Raw genomic sequence first — 20,802 nt, 5'->3', positions numbered from 1 at the left:
ATTTATGTATAGATTTAAGTTACAACCACTGCATCTGAACATTCCCAAATTAAAGAAATGCTTACAATGGTGTTACAAACAAATAAGAAACCCACTTGGCAGTTACTCACAATGAAACATAAATTATCCCTCCCCAATTTATAAAAAGACAGAGTTTTAAGTGAAAATACCACACACAACTAGGCAGAATGCTAAAAGGCTATTTTATAGGTATTATTAGCAGCACTATTCAGGTTTTTAGCATTAAAGAATAACAGCACTAAACCCTCCCTTGAAGGTGATTGTTTCCACTGTTGATAGGTCAGTAACTGAGATTTCAAAACTTAACCTCTGACTAAAAGATATCAAGTATTTTTAGGTCATGGGGTCCTACATGAGGTGTCTCAGAAGAAAGCATAAAAGTTCTAAAATAACAAGCACACATACAGGTTTCTCTTAATTTGCCCTGTTGGATTCCCATAATAAGTGCTTAATAGCTCCAACCTCAGAGCAACTCTGCAGTCATCAACAAGACCATTTACCACATGATTTAGCAAACGTATTTCCAAGATTTTCACTTACATGTGCTACACAGAATTGGAATAGAAATTAATGTAGGGCAATTTATGAGCAATATTATTCTGGGATTCACAGTTCTTCAAGTATCAAATCTGAGAAAGAATCTCAGTTTCCCAGCGGCGTATAAAAGTCACAAAGTACCACCCTCTTCCTCAACATCTACCGTACTACAGGCAACCAATCCAGGATTGTGCTCTTTCCTTTTCCATACTAGGATTTGTGTTTGAAGAAAGACAGTGAGAAAATTAGTAAAATTCACATAAACCCATGGTGAAATTCACACTGATTGCAATATCCAAACAAAATAAACAGCCACCTTTCACAAAATGTGTTTTCCTTACCCTAGATTACTGCATGTATCTGGGAACTGGAGCACCATGCAGACTTCTGAGTAACAGCTCAGCTAATTGCCAGCTTTGCCTTCCTCTGCAACACCACCAACTAAGCATTCCAAGCAGCAGGAAGCACAAATGTAAGGCAGTGTGCTAGCTGAAATCAGAGATACCCAGAAGATTGCAGATGCTATTGAAATTGATGGATCAGCACAGTTTCCTGGCTCTCCCACTCACCACCTTTTTCACAAACTTGTATGAGGGGAATGTATGACCATCATGAAAACAGAGGTGAGGACAGGAACCCACTTTCATGGCCTCTCTACCCCACCATCGTCTCCACATTTAATCCATACAAATTAAGAATACCTACATAGCTCTTGTGAGAACATATTATTCCTTTAAAAGAGAGTAGAGTCCTCCAACAGAGGACACACAACACTAGCTCAAGTCTTCACAGTACTGATTAGTTTATAGGTCTTGCAACATAAACCTCAGTTCAGCCTTGGGGTTGCTTACATTTTTTTAACCCCTCTCCATCAGCTCTAAGGCAATGGGATCTACCCTAACTTTAAGTATTTTTCTTTAGTGAAATGACAGTCGTGGTCAATGCATGCTCACCATCCTGGATTTATTTAGTTTATTCTCCCAGCCCATCAGCAGTAATTTAAATATGTCCAACTAAATGTGTCTGCACAGAATGATGGTCTAGTACTTCAAATAAGTAAGCATTTTCTGAAGAGCAAAAGTCTTTTTTAGCAGACCATAAATTGATTTTGTTAAAATTATTTCATTCTGACCATATTCTAAAAGATTGAAAACAGTACAAAAAAAACCTTACAGTCTTTGCCATGATGTCATAAAAACAAACAAAAAAAGATTCAGTGGAGTCTGAGACCATACAAGACCTAATTTGATACAACCTTCTGTGTAGGCAATGAATTGCTGATAGTTACCTCTGTAAGTAGAGTTCTCCAAGCAGCGCCAGATCCACCTGGCACAGTTTCTGCTGGAGAGGAAAGTAACTGTTTATTTCATATGATGATTCATTAGATGTCTTTAAAAACCCACACTCTCCAAAAGGACACAAAATGGAAGGAAGTTGGACTGGTGGTATCTCCCTATGCCCCCAGAAAAACCACATAAAGCTTCAACCCTAATTTACATTTTAGACATACTCTTATCATCCTGACATGTGTGCTTCTAGAAACAGAAGAAACTAATTTGTCTTAGTTAATTTTTAGTCTTTTGGTACATCACCCTCCACAACTTTTCAAAGGCCTCTCATTACAGCACTGAAATACTCATGACTAGAAGAACAAAAGAAAAACCACCAACAGAAACCAGACATGATTTCTATCTTCTCTTAATTTTTTTTTTTTTAAGCGAGCAAGCAGGAAAAGCAGGAGATAGGAAGCACAACTTAACATCAATTAATTTGTTTCCAGAGAAAGAAAAGAAATAAACACTGTAAGATGGATAAATGACTGAGCTGCCATCTGCTTCTGTACTCAGCAGCACTTTCGAAACACAGCTACTACAGTGAAGTGTTTTGCAAATACTTCAGCAAAGAGGGCAGTATGTAAACTGAAAAGAGTGAGGCAACAAAGCAAAACTGATATCCACTCATCTGTAGGAGTTTCTTACATGTGTCACCTTTCTAATCACAAAGCAGAGAATCTCTTCAGATAATGTAAGCCCCACATGTGTTCTGGATCTGCACCCTCCTGTTTGATGCTCCTACACCTGCTGATGTACAGAACTATTCACACAGAATGTTTATTTTGTCCAGAAACATTCCTAGTACCTCAGTAGAGTAATATATCCCTGCACAGAGAAGCATCTACAATTTTGGTTTCAATTTCCTTAAAATACAACTAATCTGATTACAAGCAGACAAATACAACAGAATAATTACAGACTAGAGAAATGTAAACGCTAGCTGCTTAGCTTTTTTTTTTTTAAGTATTTTTCAGTTATTTTTGTGACAGATTATTTGTTAATTTACTACGTGTGCTATCGACATAGCTATATGTATATATAAAACTATTTTAAAATAAGGTAAAAATTTATAACTTTCTAACTGTACTAACCACTCAGAGACATAACTGCAAAAAATTTATCATTCCAGGTACAAATTTCACTCAATTGGCCAATGTCTCAATGACTGATAGATAAGAAAACTACCAATATTATATTTACCCATCAATTTCTTACAAACAGCAATTGCCCAAGAAGAAACTTTCGTAACTTTAAGCATATCAAGGTTATGCACATTGGCTCATATTTTTGGTTTCTGCTTCCTGTCCCCAAGGTATGACACCAAGAAATCCGAACACCTCAGAAGTTACAAAACACTGCTGAATTAGCAGGATCACAGAGTAACAGAGAGGTACGAGTGCACACATGCACAAAAATAACTAAATTGAAATTAAATTTCAAGGTAATCCTAAAGATTGATCCAGAAGCATACCATGTTAAAAAAAAAAAAAAAAACAGAAAAAAAAGAAGATCGTGAAAAGCAGAAAAGAGCTAGGAAAAAATGTCAGCACGTACAAGTAGAGACAGCAGAAATACAGAAGAACACACTTGACTTCTGTTGCCTAAGTGCTCATATGCATCAGAGCCTCTACATCTCTCATACAGAGCTCCTTTTTCCCCACACTACTACTTAGGTTCTGGTGAAACAACTCTCCCGTTTTGTGTTTGTTTTCACAAAAAATATATGAATACTGGACTTCTGGACAAACATGAAGATTATAATTTGAATTTTATAATTTACATCAAGTTCATGATCCAATTTATCTCAAGTTTAGACAACTGTATGAATTACCATTTCTGAATAGTGCATATTCACTGTCTGTGAGGGAGTAACGCTGGACTCTCCCGTGATTTTTTCTAACTATAAAGAAGGATCCTTTTAAAATGCCTGGTTCAGAAATGACGACAGAATTTCTAGACAGGAAAAAAGGTTTTTCTTTTATTTTTTGATCAAAAGATTCTAATATAAGTATTAATTTTCAAATCCAGTTATCCTTCCTTGCCCTGAAAAGGATCAAAATAAAAGGAAGTGTCTCAGTTCAGTCATTGATGATTAACGCACTTACAATGCATACAACTGCTGAAAGCAAAATCAGCAGGGACAACAAATCCATCCAAATGATCCGGTGACATAATACTAAATTGCTATTCAAAAAACCCACTACATGATTGGTTATCTCAGAACCTTTCAGTTTAATTGCAATTAACACTATATGAATAGAACTGTCTTGGAGTGTGCCCACCCCAGCTTCTGGATTTATTCTAAAATTATCCTTTTAGCCATAGTTTTCAAGGTAAAGCTTTTTCAAATTAAGCAAGTACAGTAACAAAAAGATTAAGGAATTCTGGTTTCAAGAACAGGTATTAGTCATTAAAGAAATAAGTATTTCTCAGGGTATGTCAACCTTGAAAAAGTTAAAAGCTGGAAGGTCAGCTTTAGGTTAATGTACATTTCATTTTCTATATTGCAACACAGGAAAACAAAGATCCCAGGCTCCTGTGTGAGAGACAGCTAGGGCTATCAAAGAGACATCTGCAGATTTCTTAACAGAGACACTGATCTAAATCAAACACTCCTGGACGCAAATGGCGCATTAAGTCAGATGACTTATGGAGAAGTTCTAAATTTATCATGGAAAGATAGCAGCAGCTTAATTAAGGCTGTTATCAGCTTCCACTATGAATATTTGCTATCAGCTCTCCAGTTCTCACCTCAGACATCTGACTTGATTTAGCAACTAATACACATTAAAGAGAGAGTTCAGTACTTACAAGAAGGTGATGTACAAACACACATTTGTCAGATTCCAATTTTCATATTTCCTACCAAGAATACTTACTACTTCAAGCAGATTTGCACAAAAAAGAATTATTTTAATTAAAGCACACTGCTTTTGATAGTTTAGCTGGTGATTCTAGTGACCTGAAAAGGAACATTTTGTTCACAAAGGTATTCACTGATAGCTACACAAGTTTGTTTTATTCATTTAACTCCAAAGATTTTCAATAAGCAGAACCAAGCATTGAATTTGTGAATACCTCACCTTTTACAAGATTACAAGGGGTCATGAAAATTACTACCAGATCTCTCTGTACTGAGGGTTACGTAAGCTGTTCCTTTGTTCTGCAGATAACTGAGCAGTGTGTGAGCAGTATTCTACCTGGAATATTGGCAGTGCACACATAACCTGCTTCCTTTAGTTAAGGTTCCCTTTATCCTTGAAGTCGGTCTTTTCTCCCCCTTTTCTGCTTCATCTTCCTTGCCAAGAAATCCAGATGTTTACAAAACCAGATTACAATCTAATAACATTTTGCACAATTTTTAAGTAGTCACAAAGCCTGACTCAAGAAAAAAAAAATAAAGCAGCTTGAAAATGACTAAGATTTTTCCTCTTCTCCAGCATTTTTCATCCACTTTGTACACACATGAACTTTTGAAGAGCCAGTAGCCTGTACAAGACAGCAAAGCTAAGTACTAAAACCATTACAAAATTATCATTACTTGGAAGCCAGACATGATGTCCCAAGGTGACTCCGAAAGTAAAAAGTCAATGGTGGATGTGGTCTGTTCTATCATAGCCCTGCTGTCAGCAGATTCTCTCTAGGAGCAAAGAAACAAAGGTGATGCATTGTTGCAAACCACGTTCCTTACTAAAAGCAAGCCCCAATCCTTCAAGGTGATCTATGAAGCCAGAGGTGCTTCAGGCGAGTATACAGGTTCTTCTTGCAGTGAAAAATTAACATGCATGAGATCACACTGTAGTCACACGTTTTTTGTAATGTTATTTGCTGATAATCCTTTAACAATTTTAAAGCTTCCAAAAGAATACGGGTGTACATCATTAGCCTTATCAACTGTTTATCACAGGTTTTGCAGTGCAGCACTTAAAAATAGACTAAACAAGAACGACAGAAACCATGGGAGGAAAGCAAAAGAAGAGCTTTTAGAACAAAACCAAACTGAAGTACAGTAATTTCACAATTACAAGCCGCACCGTTTTGACTAAAATTTTGCTCCCGCCCCGGAAATGTGGCTTACACTCAGGAGAGGCTAATATGTGAATAATTTTCTGACATTTACAACCCCGGAAGTGCAAACCGAGGTGCCAAGTCGAGTAACCTGCCAGTAAAACCCGGGACTTCGTGATTGTTACAAATTGGTTACTCTGCTGCGCCGCAGATGGAGCCGGCTCCCTGCAGGCAGCGTGGGGGGTGGGGAAGGCGGGGGAGCTCCCTCCTTCAGGTAGCCCAGCCCAGGGGAGGCAGGGGCTTCCTCCTGCTGGTCCCGCGGCTCAGGGGGAGGCATGGGGCTCCCGTCCCCTCCTGGCACCACCGCCACAGGAGCAGGGGGGCTCCATCCCCTCCTGCTGCCACTGCCATGGGTGACAGCCAGCTCCTTCCCCCCCTGCCGCCACTGCCGCGGGAGCGAGCGGGCTCCGTGCCTCGCTGCCACCGTGGCGCAGCACCAGGCCAGGGCGAGCAAGCCCAGCGGTGGCAGCGGCCGGCCCCGAGCGGCCCCGCCGAGCGGTAGCGCCGAGCTGGGCCACCTGGCCCAGCCCTGAGCCCTCACAGCCCGAGCCGAGCCAGTAAACCCCGCCACCCCACGATTCTGTTACTATTTGGCAACTTTGTTGCATGTGGGTCCTCGCTGTGAACAACAGAGCAGTTTATAATTGGGTGCGGCTTGTGTATGGACAAAGAATGAAATGTTTGCCAACACCTGGCGATGAGGTTTATAGTCAGTGCAGCTTGTAATCGTGAAATTACTGTACTTTTCAAGAGGCAGCTAAAGCTACCAAGTAAAGATTAAATACTTGCTCATCACATCATTTACAGATCCCTAAAGGAAACTATTTGCCACTGTCCAACAACACTGAGCAGTCGATGGTAACAGCTATATTTAGGCTAACACTTTTAATTATAAAAGATGGCGTTCTTTTTTTTCTTGCCCCTGAAATCATCCAACAAATTCATTTTCTAGAGAAGGTTTTTATTACTCAATAGGGAGAAAGTAGTAACGTGCCTTTGCCAAGTGAAATTATCACCATACTGGTCATAGTCAGAAACTTCCTAAAACATTCCTCTTCTGTCATCTGCCACACCAGAAAAATTAGAACTAATGACAATAATGGCTTAATGTGGTCTTGCCAACACAAGGCAGGTCCCACACTGATTTCAAAGGAAATAACAGTGGTGTACAGGAAACCTTGAGAGAAAATAAATTTCTGAAAGGCAATAACAAGTCCTTGTTATTCTTTGGTAACTTTCACAACATCTGGTTCATGATACCTATAAATCACCTTTAAGTAGAAAGCCTCACAAACCAGTCCCAGAAGACACCAGACCATTGAATAACAGCCTCCTCCTGTTAGCGCCTTATATATTCAGCCCTGCATTGAAAATATTCTTTAAAGCTTCAGTGTGATGCCTCATTATAATTACAGCTGTACAAAACAGACTCCATTAACATCCCGTGCTCCCCAGACCACCCGTGTCAGAAACAAAGGCCTGGGGCTTCACATATGCACAACTACACAGCAAGACAAGCACTGCAGGTTGCAGCCTGCCCAGAGAGTTAGAATGGCAGAGATTCCCGCACAGTCCTGTCGCCTTGAGCACAAGTATTATCACGAGTCTCCATTTATATGCACGCAATAGCTGGGAAAAAAAAAAATTCTTAGGTACATCAAACTTTTGCCAGTTTGGTAAAACTTCACTAGAGGTTTTACACTGCATTGCTTTTTGCATCCAAATGAGGATGGATCCAAACTAGTTTGCTATGCCCTGATCGCACTCTATTTTGAGGGTTAAACTGGAGATGCCATAAACCAGTACCTGGAAGTTGCAGAATTACACAGAATTTTTACCTCTCTGCCTGAAGTAATGTATTTTAACTGCTGCTTTACTTCAAGTTTTAAATAAATCATAATGTATTTGAAAACTCACAATATATTCCTGGACTGTTTAAGAACTTTTATAAGGACACAAATAAAAGCTAACCTTTTGAGCTTGAATGACATGGAAAAAAAAAAAATCTCTTCAACGCATAAAAATCTCTCCAAAATCTTTGGGTTTTCCATGCATGCAAGGGAAAACAAAGGAAATAAAACATTGTATGGAACATTTCAGTAAAGGTTAAAACCAAGCATTTCTTTGTTTTTGAATTCTCACACCTTTTGTTACATTCTCAGCAAATACAGCGAATCTCAGCAAGATATTTAACCAGGCTAAAAGACATCCTGATTGAAGTTTTGAGAACAAAAGCAAGCTGAAAACATGTTCCTCTTTGTATTAAAAACATTCACTTCATTGTCTTATGCAAGTCAAACAAAATTTAATAAAAAATAAATTTAAGATATTCAAAATTTTCATTATGTATTTCTATTTTTAAAATTCAAAATAGCTGATTTAATCTTCTTCTGTTTAATGAATCCCATCAGTTATTCATACATTCTTTATCATTCAATCTGGCTACCAATCAAAGTTATGCTTGAGAACAACCAGGACAAAAAGCAAGCAGGATCAGGAGTACAGTTAGATATCCTTACTCTAACAACTATCATAAATTATTTACAGAACTTCAAAGCTTTGAAACTGGGGATGAATATGGTGGGGAAAAATAAGATGTGTTTTTTTTACTATCAATTATTTATTACGTGAGTTTTACAGTATAAGATGAAGAAAATAATAAAAATGTTTTGTACTCATTTCACTAAAATTTACTGTTCTTTCTATCCATTCAGAGATTATGAATGAATTATTTGGTAACTTAATAATAAGACATGCAAAAAAACCTGACATGTTAAGAAAAAAAGGGATAAAATCCATACTTTGCAGTAAGAAACATAGATCTGTATATGCAAAACATTACTCAAGACTAGGGAAAATGAAGTCCTGAATCAAAATAAACTACTTATATAAGCCAACTCAAGTAATAAAACATTTAGAAGCTAGAATACAAATGATATTTGAACTAAATTCTGTTCCAAACCAGACAGATCAAAGAATTAACATGTCAGTCCCTCTAAGCAAAGCAGGAACCAAAGCAGCAAGCCAATAAAGGTCCAAATTTTCTAGTGATTGGAAGCAAATCTGGGATGCCCAGCTCTATGGCTGTATGGCAATAGCTGCTGTTTTTAACGTGCCTTAGGTCAGACGTGGTAAACTTCACACTTCTAACCAGTGCTGTTTGTAATAGACTGGATGAAACACGTTTACAAAAGAATCAATAAATGTAAAGACTGGAAAGAATTAGAGAGGCTTGCAGTCTTGTACCTATTGTCTGGGGGAATTAGATGTCAGTTTGAGCACTATAACTCCAACAAAGGTTTCCTAGTTTTAATTTACTAGAACATATAATGGGCTATGTAGAAGCTGGGAAACACTCATCTGTCTGAATATATTACTTAACAAACAGTTTAATGCACGTTACAAACATTATTATAGTCTGGCATACTCCTCTTCTGCTCATTCACTACTACTTTGCAATCTTATCATCAAATGTTTTTATTTGCGAGGCTGTTCCACTAAGTCTCAGAAATAAGAAACACCGCCTTCTTGGCTGTCTCACATAGCATATATATTTGCATAACTTAAGCATTTCTACAGGTTAGCCATACTATATTCTAAATATATATCTTAAGAAAATTTTCCATTTGGAAACTGTTGTATAAAACAAAAATATAAAATAAGACAAACTGTTGACGACATTGAAAAGAAAAACAAAAAATCCCAACAAGAATAAACAAAAACAAAACAAACAGAAAATCCCCAATAAACCATAACCTAAAACACCACCACCAAGATTTTCTAAAAATTTCAAAAAGACTGGTTGATGTCAGAAAATACAGCTGAAGTCTGGTTCGTGTAATATCTTTCCTGAGGTTGTTCAATTCTTCAACTATTTCTTATGAAACACAAGATCCATAACCTTTTCTAATTAAATATTTCTCAATTACCTGATTTTTATACATCAGTTCGATCTGACTTTAGTTGAAAAGTGCAACCTAAATAAAAAAGACACAACTTCCTTATTCAAATAAAACGCATAAGACCTGAGATATAGTTTAACATCATGCTGAACGTCAAGGTTTACCTTTGATACTTAATACATTTCCTCACATTATCTGATATATAAAGTAGAAAATAAGGAAACAAAGATGAACAGACCATCCATAAGCTTCTCCAAATAAACTATATGGTCTTGTGTTCCAACAGACATAATGAAATTTTAAACACAATAGAATTGGTTAATTCCATATTCTACTGGGTAAAATTGGATACAGAAGGTTGGATTTCTCCTTCCCAGGTTCCCTCTTCAAACCACAAACTGTTCATGTGCAGCTGATAAGTACAGTATCTCTGAAACTCCCTTTATAACCCAGTGCATACATTGAAACAATCACTGGAGTGCATTTTTTCCCAGGGAAACGAGCAAAGAACCCAATTTCTGAAGACAGAAATATATTCTATCACAGGGTTTTGAATAACAAGTTATTGAGTTCTTGTTCTATCACAATGGGAAAGTCTCACTTGGGACTTTTTGGTTCATTTGACAAGAAGTTGTTATGACTGCAAAGGCAAAGGTATACATATATCTACATTACAAAGAATGTCCTTGTTACCAAGAAAGACTTTGCCAATATTTCTAACCCCAGACAATGAAAAGCGTAACCTGTATTAATTTTATGTATTAAATGTTTGCAAGTTCAGATATGAGAATGCTGCTGTGTCTTACTGTATGCTGGTGGATTTGGTTTCTATCCTGTCAGCAGCAAGCGGCCTATGTGGTTGATGCACTCAACACGTGCTTCAACTGGTACAAAGTACTCCTAACACTACATCTACAGCATATTTGACGTTCTGTTTTCTTCTCATTTAAATCTACTTTAGCAACTAGAAAGCCTTGTCACTTGGACAGCCAAGGTCATGATTTTTGAACAAGGTTCACTGCAGGCAAATCTCAAAGGGATATATGAATCTCTCTTCATCTGGTCACATCAAAAGAAAGTTTTAAAAAGGGTTAATTGACACTTTAAAATAAAAAGGAAGTGCATTCTAAACCAGAATCTCCTGTTTATCCTCCTTTGGGCTGTTCATCATAGAAATCTGAGTGACAAAAAAATTGGAATGGAAAGTTTAAAAACAGCTAGTCCTAGAAAAAGCTGCCTCAGAGAAAGAGAACACACGATTAACCTTTTGGTATATCCTTAGCCTCGTAAGTGATAGCATTCCACACTGCAGTAACACATTATGCAGTTCATTCTCTGAAAAGAAATCTTACTAAAATTTACATTTCAGCATATTCCTTAGTTCCTAGAATAACACAAATTTAAGTAATTAAGGTGTCAAAAAATAAAATCAATACTTCATTCTCTTGGTAAGCCCCTACCTTCCCCAATAAGGGGAGAGTTACTACCACCCTTCTATAACTGATGAGTGCTCAATTTTTAAAACTGAAGTACAGAGGCTGGCAGCTTAGGATTTTGGCAACAGGCAAAACCCATCTTCTTCACAGTGAGAAACTTCAGCGAAATACTGTCCTGGCAAAAATTTGTGATTGACCGTGCCTCAACCAAAAACTAGATTCCAACGTATACACTTGTATAAAATCCACTATTATCATGGTTACATAACTGTACAAATAGTTAAAGTACAGTAATTTCACGACTATAGGGCGCACCGGACTATAAGGCGCACCCCCCCGGATTCGGCAAAATTCGCAGCTTTGTAGATCAGATAAGGCGCACCGGTCTATAAGGCGCACTTTTTTTTGCAGCGAGGCCCCGCCCCCAGCTCACCCCGTGTGGTTGTTGGCCGAAGCCCCACCTCAACCCGGCAGCCATTGGCCCCCGGGCCCGCCTCCACCCGGGAGGGGCGGTGCCGCGAGCCACCGAGCCACCCTGGACCCGGCAGCCATGGGCCTCCCCGGGACTGCCTGGACCCAGGAGCGGGGGTGCCGCCGGCCCCCTAGCCCGCCTTCATCTGGCAGCCGTGGGCTCCCGGGACTACTTCCACCGGGGAAGGGTGGTGCCACGGCCCCCCTAGCCCACATTCACGAGGCAGCCATGGCTCCCCGGGACTGCCTGGACCCACGAGCGGGGGTGCCGCCGGCCCCCTAGCCCGCATTCACACGGCAGCCATGGGGCCCCGGGACTGCCTGGACCCAGGAGCAGGGGTGCCGCGGGGCCCCTAGCCCACATTCACGCAGCAGCCATGGGGCCCCGGGACTGCTTCCACCTGGGAAGGGGGGTGCCGGGGCCCCCCTAGCCCGCATTCACACGGCAGCCATGGGCCCCGGGACTGCCTGGACCCAGGAGCGAAGGTGCCGCGGCCCCCCTAGCCCACATTCACGTGGCAGCCATGGCTCCCCGGGAGCAGGGGTGCCGCGGACCCCCTAGCCCGCCTTCACGCGGCAGCCATGGCTCCCCGGGACTGCCTGGACCCAGGAGCGGGGGTGCCGCGGCCCCCCTAGCCCACATTCACGTGGCAGCCATGGGGCCCCGGGACTGCCTGGACCCAGGAGCGGGGCTACCGCGGGCTCCCTAGCCCGCCTTCACACGGCAGCCATGGCTCCCCGGGACTGCCTGGACCCAGGAGCGGGGGTGCCGCGGCCCCCCTTGCCCACATTCACGCGGCAGCCATGGCTCCCCGGGACTGCCTGGACCCAGGAGCGGGGGTGCCGCGGACCCCCTAGCCCGCATTCACGCGGCAGCCATGGCTCCCCGGGACTGCCTGGACCCAGGAGCGGGGGTGCCGCGGGGCCCCTAGCCCACCTTCATCTGGCAGCCGTGGGCTCCTGGGACTACTTCCACCCGGGAAGGGGGGTGCCGCGGGGTCCCTAGCCCGCATTCACACAGCAGCCATGGGGCCCCAGGACTGCTTCCACCCGGGAAGGGGGGTGCCGCGGCCCCCCTTGCCCACATTCACCCGGCAGCCATGGCTCCCCGGGACTGCCTGGACCCAGGAGTGGGGTTGCCGCTGGCCCCCCTTGCCCACATTCACCCGGCAGCCATGGGCTCCCGGGACTGCCTGGACCCGGGAAGGCGCGTGCCGCGGCCTCCCTAGCCCACATTCACCCGGCAGCCATGGGGCCCCGGGACTGCCTGGACCCAGGAGCGGGGCTACCGCGGGCTCCCTAGCCTGCCTTCACACGGCAGCCATGGCTCCCCGGGACTGCCTGGACCCAGGAGCGGGGGTGCCGCGGACCCCCTAGCCCACGTTCACGCGGCAGCCATGGCTCCCCGGGACTGCCTGGACGCAGGAGCGGGGGTGCCGCGGACCCCCTAGCCCGCATTCACGCGGCAGCCATGGCTCCCCGGGACTGCCTGGACCCAGGAGCAGGGGTGCCGCGGGGCCCCTAGCCCACCTTCATCTGGCAGCCGTGGGCTCCTGGGACTACTTCCACCCGGGAAGGGGGGTGCCGCGGGGTCCCTAGCCCGCATTCACGCAGTAGCCATGGGGCCCCAGGACTGCTTCCACCCGGGAAGGGGGGTGCCGCGGCCCCCCTTGCCCACATTCACCCGGCAGCCATGGCTCCCCGGGACTGCCTGGACCCAGGAGTGGGGTTGCCGCTGGCTCCCCTTGCCCACATTCACCCGGCAGCCATGGGCTCCCGGGACTGCCTGGACCCGGGAAGGCGGGTGCCGCGGCCTCCCTAGCCCACATTCACCCGGCAGCCATGGGGCCCCAGGACTGCCTGGACCGGAGAGCGGTGGTGCCTCGGGCCCCCTGGCCCGCCCCCAGCCGGCTGCCGTGGCACTTCCGGCTCCCCCCACGGCTCTCAGCTCACACTTCCGGTTTGGCAAATTTCGCTGCTTTGTACATCAGATAAGGCGCACCGGACTATAAGGCGCACTTCCGGGTTCGAGGGAAAATTTTAGTCAAAAGGGTGCGCCTTATAGTCGTGAAATTACTGTACTTCTTCTCTGCTGCCAGTGAGAGAGGGAAGAAACACACCTATTTAAAATATCTGCCAACCAGAGGTAGGGGAAGTAGGACTGCACTCCAATGGATGAAGGGTAAAAGGTATGTAACACTGGTAAAAGGTAAGCACAAATATTATTGGTTACAGACATCCACAGAAACAGGCAAACTGTTTTATAGATGGTAATGTCAGATTTCTTAAACACCATTCTCATTTTTCCAGTTTCTTTTCACTTCCTTTCCAATACGATACTAAACAACACACTTAATGACAGCTTACCTCTAAAGTTAAAGAAATAGTTTCCCCATTGCTGCCAGCGTCTCACAGACTTTCTTTCACCTTGCAATAGACTCCTATAGAAAATGGAAAGCCAATTATTGAAGCAGATTCAACCCGAACTGTGCTCTTTCTCACTAACACAAAATTACAATCAGACTACATATTTTTTAAAGTATGGCAGTGTAAGAAGTGTTCTCCTTTATGAGGACAAGAAAGTAGTCCTGCAGAAGAAAAGGAGAAGAAAGTAAGAGCTGCAGGATGAAAGCAGCTTCTTTGGTTTATGCTCAGGTTCAGGAAAAGAGGAGAAGGGGGTCAGTGGACAACAACAGAAGGATGAAGCAGTCTGTTCCTACTTGCTATCTCATCCAAAACCAGTAAGTATTTACTGCAGGGATGGGTAAACACCCACACAGGATGCTCAGAGAGGTCATAGGTCCGATCCTGCTGGGATTCAAGACTCAGCTGGACTCAGTACTGAGCAACCGGATCTAACCAGGCCTGCTTGGAGCTGACCAAGGAGATGAATGAGGAAACCTCTGAAGGTCCCTCCAAACCTAAATAATTATTCCCACATAGTCAGAATAATTTTCAACCAATCATTTTTCTAGTTGTACAACCTCTGCATTTAGGCTCACTGTACTCCTGACAGTGTAAATGGCCTGAAGAATATGGCAGCCTTCATGATCCATGGAAAATTAAAAGTGGCTGGCTCATAGCAGAAATAAGAAATTTTAGAATTTTCTGATTTTCTGTCTCTCTGATACCCAGAGAGACAACAGGCTCCAGGACACCCGAGGTATGCTAATTTTTTGGTGATATAACAATTATTTCTCATTTAATTTTTGAATATTAGAAAATAAATATTTTTTGTTGTCACATTTTCCAGAAAATTTTCAAGCTAGTATAAAAGCAAATTGATTGCTTTGTCTAATTTAAAATTTTAGGGTACGATTAAATGCCAGCCCAGAGAACGTTTCCTTAATTTAGGTACCCCTGTGAAACCTTTTTTTTTCCTCCTCTATGAATCTCAATGTAGCATGTAGTTCTGCTGCAAATCTTTATTCACAAGTAGATTTTTTATCAATTTATTTCTACTGTTAATCTAGACTACAAAGGTAGAGCAAAAGAAACATGCAGCTAGGAGACAATACTTTAAATTTAGCACTAACGTGACAAATCTTTCTTTCCACAAAATTAAACCTGTCAGTCCACACCTGTTCATGAAGAAGGAAACAACTCAGTATTCCAGCAACTTCTATTGCAGCAACCTTTCAAAACAAAATCTAGGCTTACTATACTTATCTCCAGCACAGAAATCATTAACATAAACTATCTCTTGATTCATGAGCATCACAGCAGGCAAGACATTACTTTCTCCCGTTCTTTACTTGCAGTTGAATTTTCCACGTTTATGCTATTTGGATAGACAAGTAGTATGGCACATTCAGCTGCAAACCCCTTCAGAAGCACACCTGACACTGCTTTACATTAAATACTTGCTGCAAGTACCAGTGTGGGATACTTTGTGCACAGGGATCCAAAAGAACATATTGCTGTTAAGACATTAATATAGTTTAGCCCATTTGAGAGATTTTTGAATGCTGGTGTCTAAGCCATTTATCATACTACACATGGCACTGGTACAGCTAATCAATAGTATTTGTAATTTAGCAAGGCTGAAAAAGCAAACCTACTGTCCGGAACAATAAACAAGGCCTGCTTATGCACACTCAGTTATGAAGGATGAAAAAATATTTTTTTTGTTGATGATGTATTAACAAAGTATTCTGTTTTTTAAATGCCATGCAGCCCACATAGCATTAATTACTGCAATCCTCATCTGAATTGACATAAAACAAGTACCATACTTCATAAAGGCCTAACTAAAATTTTAGAGTATTTTCTTGACCCAAATGGCATGTTCTGTTCTTGTCAATTATGTATATTAAAAAGAAGGAAGCAAATTAAGACAAACTAGCAGGGGAAAAAAAGGAATTTTAGAATGTTCAGGTAGTTTCTGTGCTGTATAAGGCGCATATACAAATGTCAGATTTTCTTTAATTATTTTTTTGTTAACTACATAGTTAAACCAGCTAAGACACCCTGTGTTGGTAGCTGTCATAAGGAATAAATTTCAACTCTTGACACAAAATGCAACACATTAGGACATTTAGAAAAAATTCAATTATATTATAAAACATTTTCGCTAACAAAGATATTAACATTTCCCATTTTCTATTCCCATTTTACACCTTTATCAGTATTTTAAGGAATCAAACAGATTGTCCTTATATTACTGTTTTTCAAAATCTAAAGACAGTTACTCAATGAGCAGAAACATTTGCTTGCAACCAAGAGCGATCCATACACCCCAAGAACCCTTCAGATAAAGTAATTCTGTTGGGAGTCTGAAAAATTACTTTTTTTAGTGGTTATCATATTTTCTGATTTGCAACTTATCACTGATTATTCCTCCTCTACCAGAAAACACCCAAACCTTGGGTCTTATCTATTAGCCTTACTGTATAATTTACTGCCACAAAGATAAAACCACACAGTTGATCTACTCACATCTCTGGCTCAGAGCTACAGTTCCCTATCACACAGCTCTATACAGCTTAAAGTCTCAAAGTACACAAGAGCAGTAGCCCAAACCAATTACTGTGATATCAACCACTAGATTTTTCTATCTAAGAATTCCAAAACCCACTCCTCAACTTGGATACTGGTTACTCCACATTCTAGCTAGCCAATAGAGACAAGGATATTTCTTAGTTCTTGTGATCTGTTTTCAGTAACTGATTTCTGGAGGCCATGTGAGAGCATGTGAAGCTTGGGGGTTTGGGGTTTCTTTGTTTGCTTGGGTGTTTTGGCTTTTTTTTTTTAATTGGAGGAGAGGTAGGTGTGGGATTTTTTTCAGGGGTTTTTTTGAGTGTTTTGTGTTTTAATTTAACCTTTTCCTTTACAGATAAAGATAATTGTTTAAGCATGGCTTTTCCATCCTGTAACAACACCTTTTAATCTCTTACACTACCACTTGTAATTTGTAATCTAATTTTTCCTATAAATGTCAATTTTTCATCTCTGGGGCATGTCAGCAAATATTTTTTTTTCCCTTGATATACCTGTTCTCACAAGGCATCAAAAAGGAGAAATGTGAAAGTAGTTATCTAACATATTCATACTTATTGGAAGTCAGTTTCAGCTTAGTGTGCTGTTTTAGAAGGTTTATGCTGACTGGGATCAAACACAAAAGCATTTCCACTTACTAAAATAAAGCACCAATAAGAAGCAAATGAAAGACAAATTTCTGATTGCAAGGACTGAGGTGTTAAATACGAAGCCACATAAATTACATTCAAAACAGCAAACAACTAATTCCTATTCAATTCATGGAATTGTGCTATATATGTCACACTATTATTCAGCAGGGGATTCTGCTGATCAGATATCATGTGGATATGACCTCCATTTTAGCCTTATATTTGTATTCAAAAGAACAAAGTAAAAAGCATGTAACCAAAATTTAAAAAGAAAAAAATTTTCATTGCAAATATGTTCTCTTGAAGGAATTTTCAATATGATAGGGATAACACTTACACACACACACAAAGCAGATTTATCTTCCACAAGTATCAGAGCACTTGACTAGGACTGGCACCATTCCTTTTTCATAAATGGAAAAATCAGGGTGAATGGTTATTTTCATAAACTCAGTGGCAGGCATGGAAAGAATCAAAGCCCGTAATTACAGTAATTTCATGACTATAAGGCGCACCGGACTATAAGGCGCACATTTCTTTTTGCAGCGAGGAGCTGCGCCGCGCGCAACAAGGTAACGAATTACTGGCAGGTGCTCAATTTGCAAACATTTTTCACAGATTGGTGTATTCTTTAAACACAGTCCCAGGTGCCCTCCCTGTGCCACGGGCCCTGGCACTCCCGCCTGCCCCTGGTGCCAGCTGGCACGGCTCATGGCTCCCAGCTCCTCCCGCGCAGCTGCACCACGTCCCGGAGTCCCCGCGCCCAACGGCCACGTCGGGTCCTGGCTTCCCCTCGCCCGGCAGCTGCAGCTCCTGCGGGTCCCAGCTCGGCTCACAGCTCGCACTTCCAGGTTGGCAAATTTCCGAACTTTGTCCATATATAAGACGCATCCAGATTATAAGGCGCACTTCCGGGTTCAGACCAAAATTTTAGTCAAAAGGGTGCGCCTTACAGTCGTGAAATTACTGTACAATACTTTTACTGTATTCTACAGAGAAAATTTAATATCTTTGAATGCTAACTAACAGTTTGATTTTTAATATTACTATTGATTTCAGGTGAAACATGCTTACTTTTATAAATAACTAGTAAACACTGAATGAGCTGATATTTAACATTCCTTTGCACGCATCTCAAAAAAAAGAATGTGTTAGGTGCAAGAAATACAATATCTTGAAATTGTGTACTCTGCTTCTCAAAATATAAAAAACTTAAATAGAATTGGTTTTGTATAAATCTAACATCACCCATCTCTACCTGAAAGGTCTAATGTTAATCTGTTACTAGTTCAATGAAAGCACTGAATAAACAAGCTGCCCATTACATCCTGGGGTATGTTTATATCAGAATAAAAACAAGTTATTGGAAATAACATTATTTACATCATCAATATTCTATTTTTGATTTCTCTCTTGCTAGCAATTTTTTCTTTTAAAGCATTTTAAAATGTTTTTTAACAGCTGGCTCATTCTCTTGGTTGTCTTTGATATCTATATATTTGGAATTTCATAAAAAGAGTTTTTCTAGAGAATCCCAAATCAATTGACATTTTATTTCTAAATCATCTACTTAATAAAGAAACATGACTACCTCACATTAACTAACTACATAATTGAAACATGTTAGGCCAGACATTAATTATTCTAATTATCTTAGGGTTTACAGTTCAGACAGATTCTTAACTCCTGATGAAATCTGTTTTCTTGCAGCAGGGTATACTGAAAACACTGCTGTTTTTCTCTAAAGATAAGCCATATGGAATATTTTTGTGCATTTGCCATAAGCAAATAGTATTTTTTTCTGGACAATTTGATCTTGCACTGTGAATTGTACACACATCCCACGTTTCACTCACAGATCAATTCAGTAAATGGAAGCAGGAAATTTTCTGAAAGGGAAGGATTTTGCTTTAAGATCTTCCACATCATCATTTCTTTCACTTACTTGGTCAGAGAAGACAACTGGACACTTACAGCATGTGACATATTTCATTTCTCTCCTACTTTTGAAGAGCACGGGGCTGTCAGACCATGGGGAAGAGCAATAATGGATTTGCAACCAAGAAGTACTTTGTCTTTGGGAGACCACTCAGAAAACATTAACTACACAGCAATGGCTAAGAGGTCTCTGTTGTCTCAGTAAAAATGAAAGTATTTCAGCTATCTGTGACTTCACTCAAACTCTGACCCTGTGATCAGAAAGTCAGAACCGCCTGTGTGACTCAGAAGCTTTGGTACGGTTCACAATACGGCCTCTGCAGTGGATCACTGCACAGATGGAAAACACTTTCTGGTCAAAAATTCAAGTGCTTGTGGACTGTGCTGTTTATTCTGCTGTACCACCAATTTAAACCATATTACCTTCAATTAACAGTTGAAAATAACTACACACATATACACATGTGCACATATATTAATATGAACGTGCTTTGCGGCTCCAAGCAACTACTTCGCTCAAGTAACCATTTAAACAATGTCACTGAATTAAACAAATCATTGTGGCATGTACTCTGGTTTCATTTTTAAACCTTTTAGTATTCATTTTAATGAAAGAAATGAAAGTAGGTTTTTACAGAATACATAAAGGATAACCAAAAAAAAGTGTACACAGCAGTCTGCTTTATTCCACACAATTGGCTAATCTTCGGTACAAATGCGCCGTTGAGATGTTAATCAATTCAGATACACAGCTTTACAATAAGAACAAAAACTAAAATAAAAAGAGTAGTGAACAGAAATGTTTAAGAACTGGAAACTGACAAAAAGCTCTTACAGCTAGATATTCCACAGCCTAAGCTGCAAACTCGCCTTAGTTACCTACAACCACATGTGATCATTAGCATTGTTAAATTCTGTATATAGAAAACAGAGCAGAAGTGTCTTAATGTACAGTAGTGCTGAATACACCAAAATTAAGCACTGGCAGAAAACCCTGAGAAGGTATAAGAGGGTTTTTTTTATTTATAGCATAAAAAATACTATGAATAATGGTATTGTTCGTATAAAGTTAAGAATTCTGTAGATAATTTAAAAGGTCAGTTTGTTCTACAACTTGGAAGGAATATGATAAAGGCACCTCTTTGACCCCCAGAAAAATATACCAGCACACACACAATTTCACCTCCAGTTCCCACTAAAAAATAAACAAAAACAAAGCAACACACTCAGACATGAAATAACCTGTCACAAAGAATTTTAGTCTCTTTAAAAAGCACTTTAAAAAACTTGCCTAGCAAAGGTAAACAGTAAAAAGGTAAAGCTAAGCACTATGTCCATATCACTCAACACTCTATTCCAAACCAATGACCTCACTTTTTTTTTTTCATTCACTTGATACTTCTTCTGGTCACTTCTTGTGTCTTCCCACCTGCTCCTGCACAAACCTCGTTTAATAGCTGAGCTC

General features: G+C 40.9%; 1 protein-coding gene across 13 annotated transcripts in view; it reads right to left on the bottom strand.

Annotated features, from left to right (window-relative positions):
• Positions 1-20,802, bottom strand: part of TENM3 (teneurin transmembrane protein 3) — a 1,396,736-nt gene that overhangs the window by 374,864 nt on the left and 1,001,070 nt on the right. For 11 of the 13 annotated variants that reach the window (XM_033060171.1, XM_033060177.1, XM_033060178.1 and 8 more), the window contains one exon: positions 14,137-14,210. The exons of the other annotated variants lie outside the window; for them this stretch is intronic. The gene's annotated coding sequence lies outside the window, so the exon portion shown is untranslated. The remainder of the gene's footprint in view (positions 1-14,136; positions 14,211-20,802) is intronic. 13 annotated transcript variants of the gene reach the window in all.

This window comes from Catharus ustulatus, chromosome 5 (assembly GCF_009819885.2).
Source record: "Catharus ustulatus isolate bCatUst1 chromosome 5, bCatUst1.pri.v2, whole genome shotgun sequence".
NCBI lineage: Eukaryota > Metazoa > Chordata > Aves > Passeriformes > Turdidae > Catharus > Catharus ustulatus.
The sequence above is the reverse complement of the archived record's forward strand: the minus strand, read 5'-3'. Positions and strand labels throughout refer to the sequence as shown.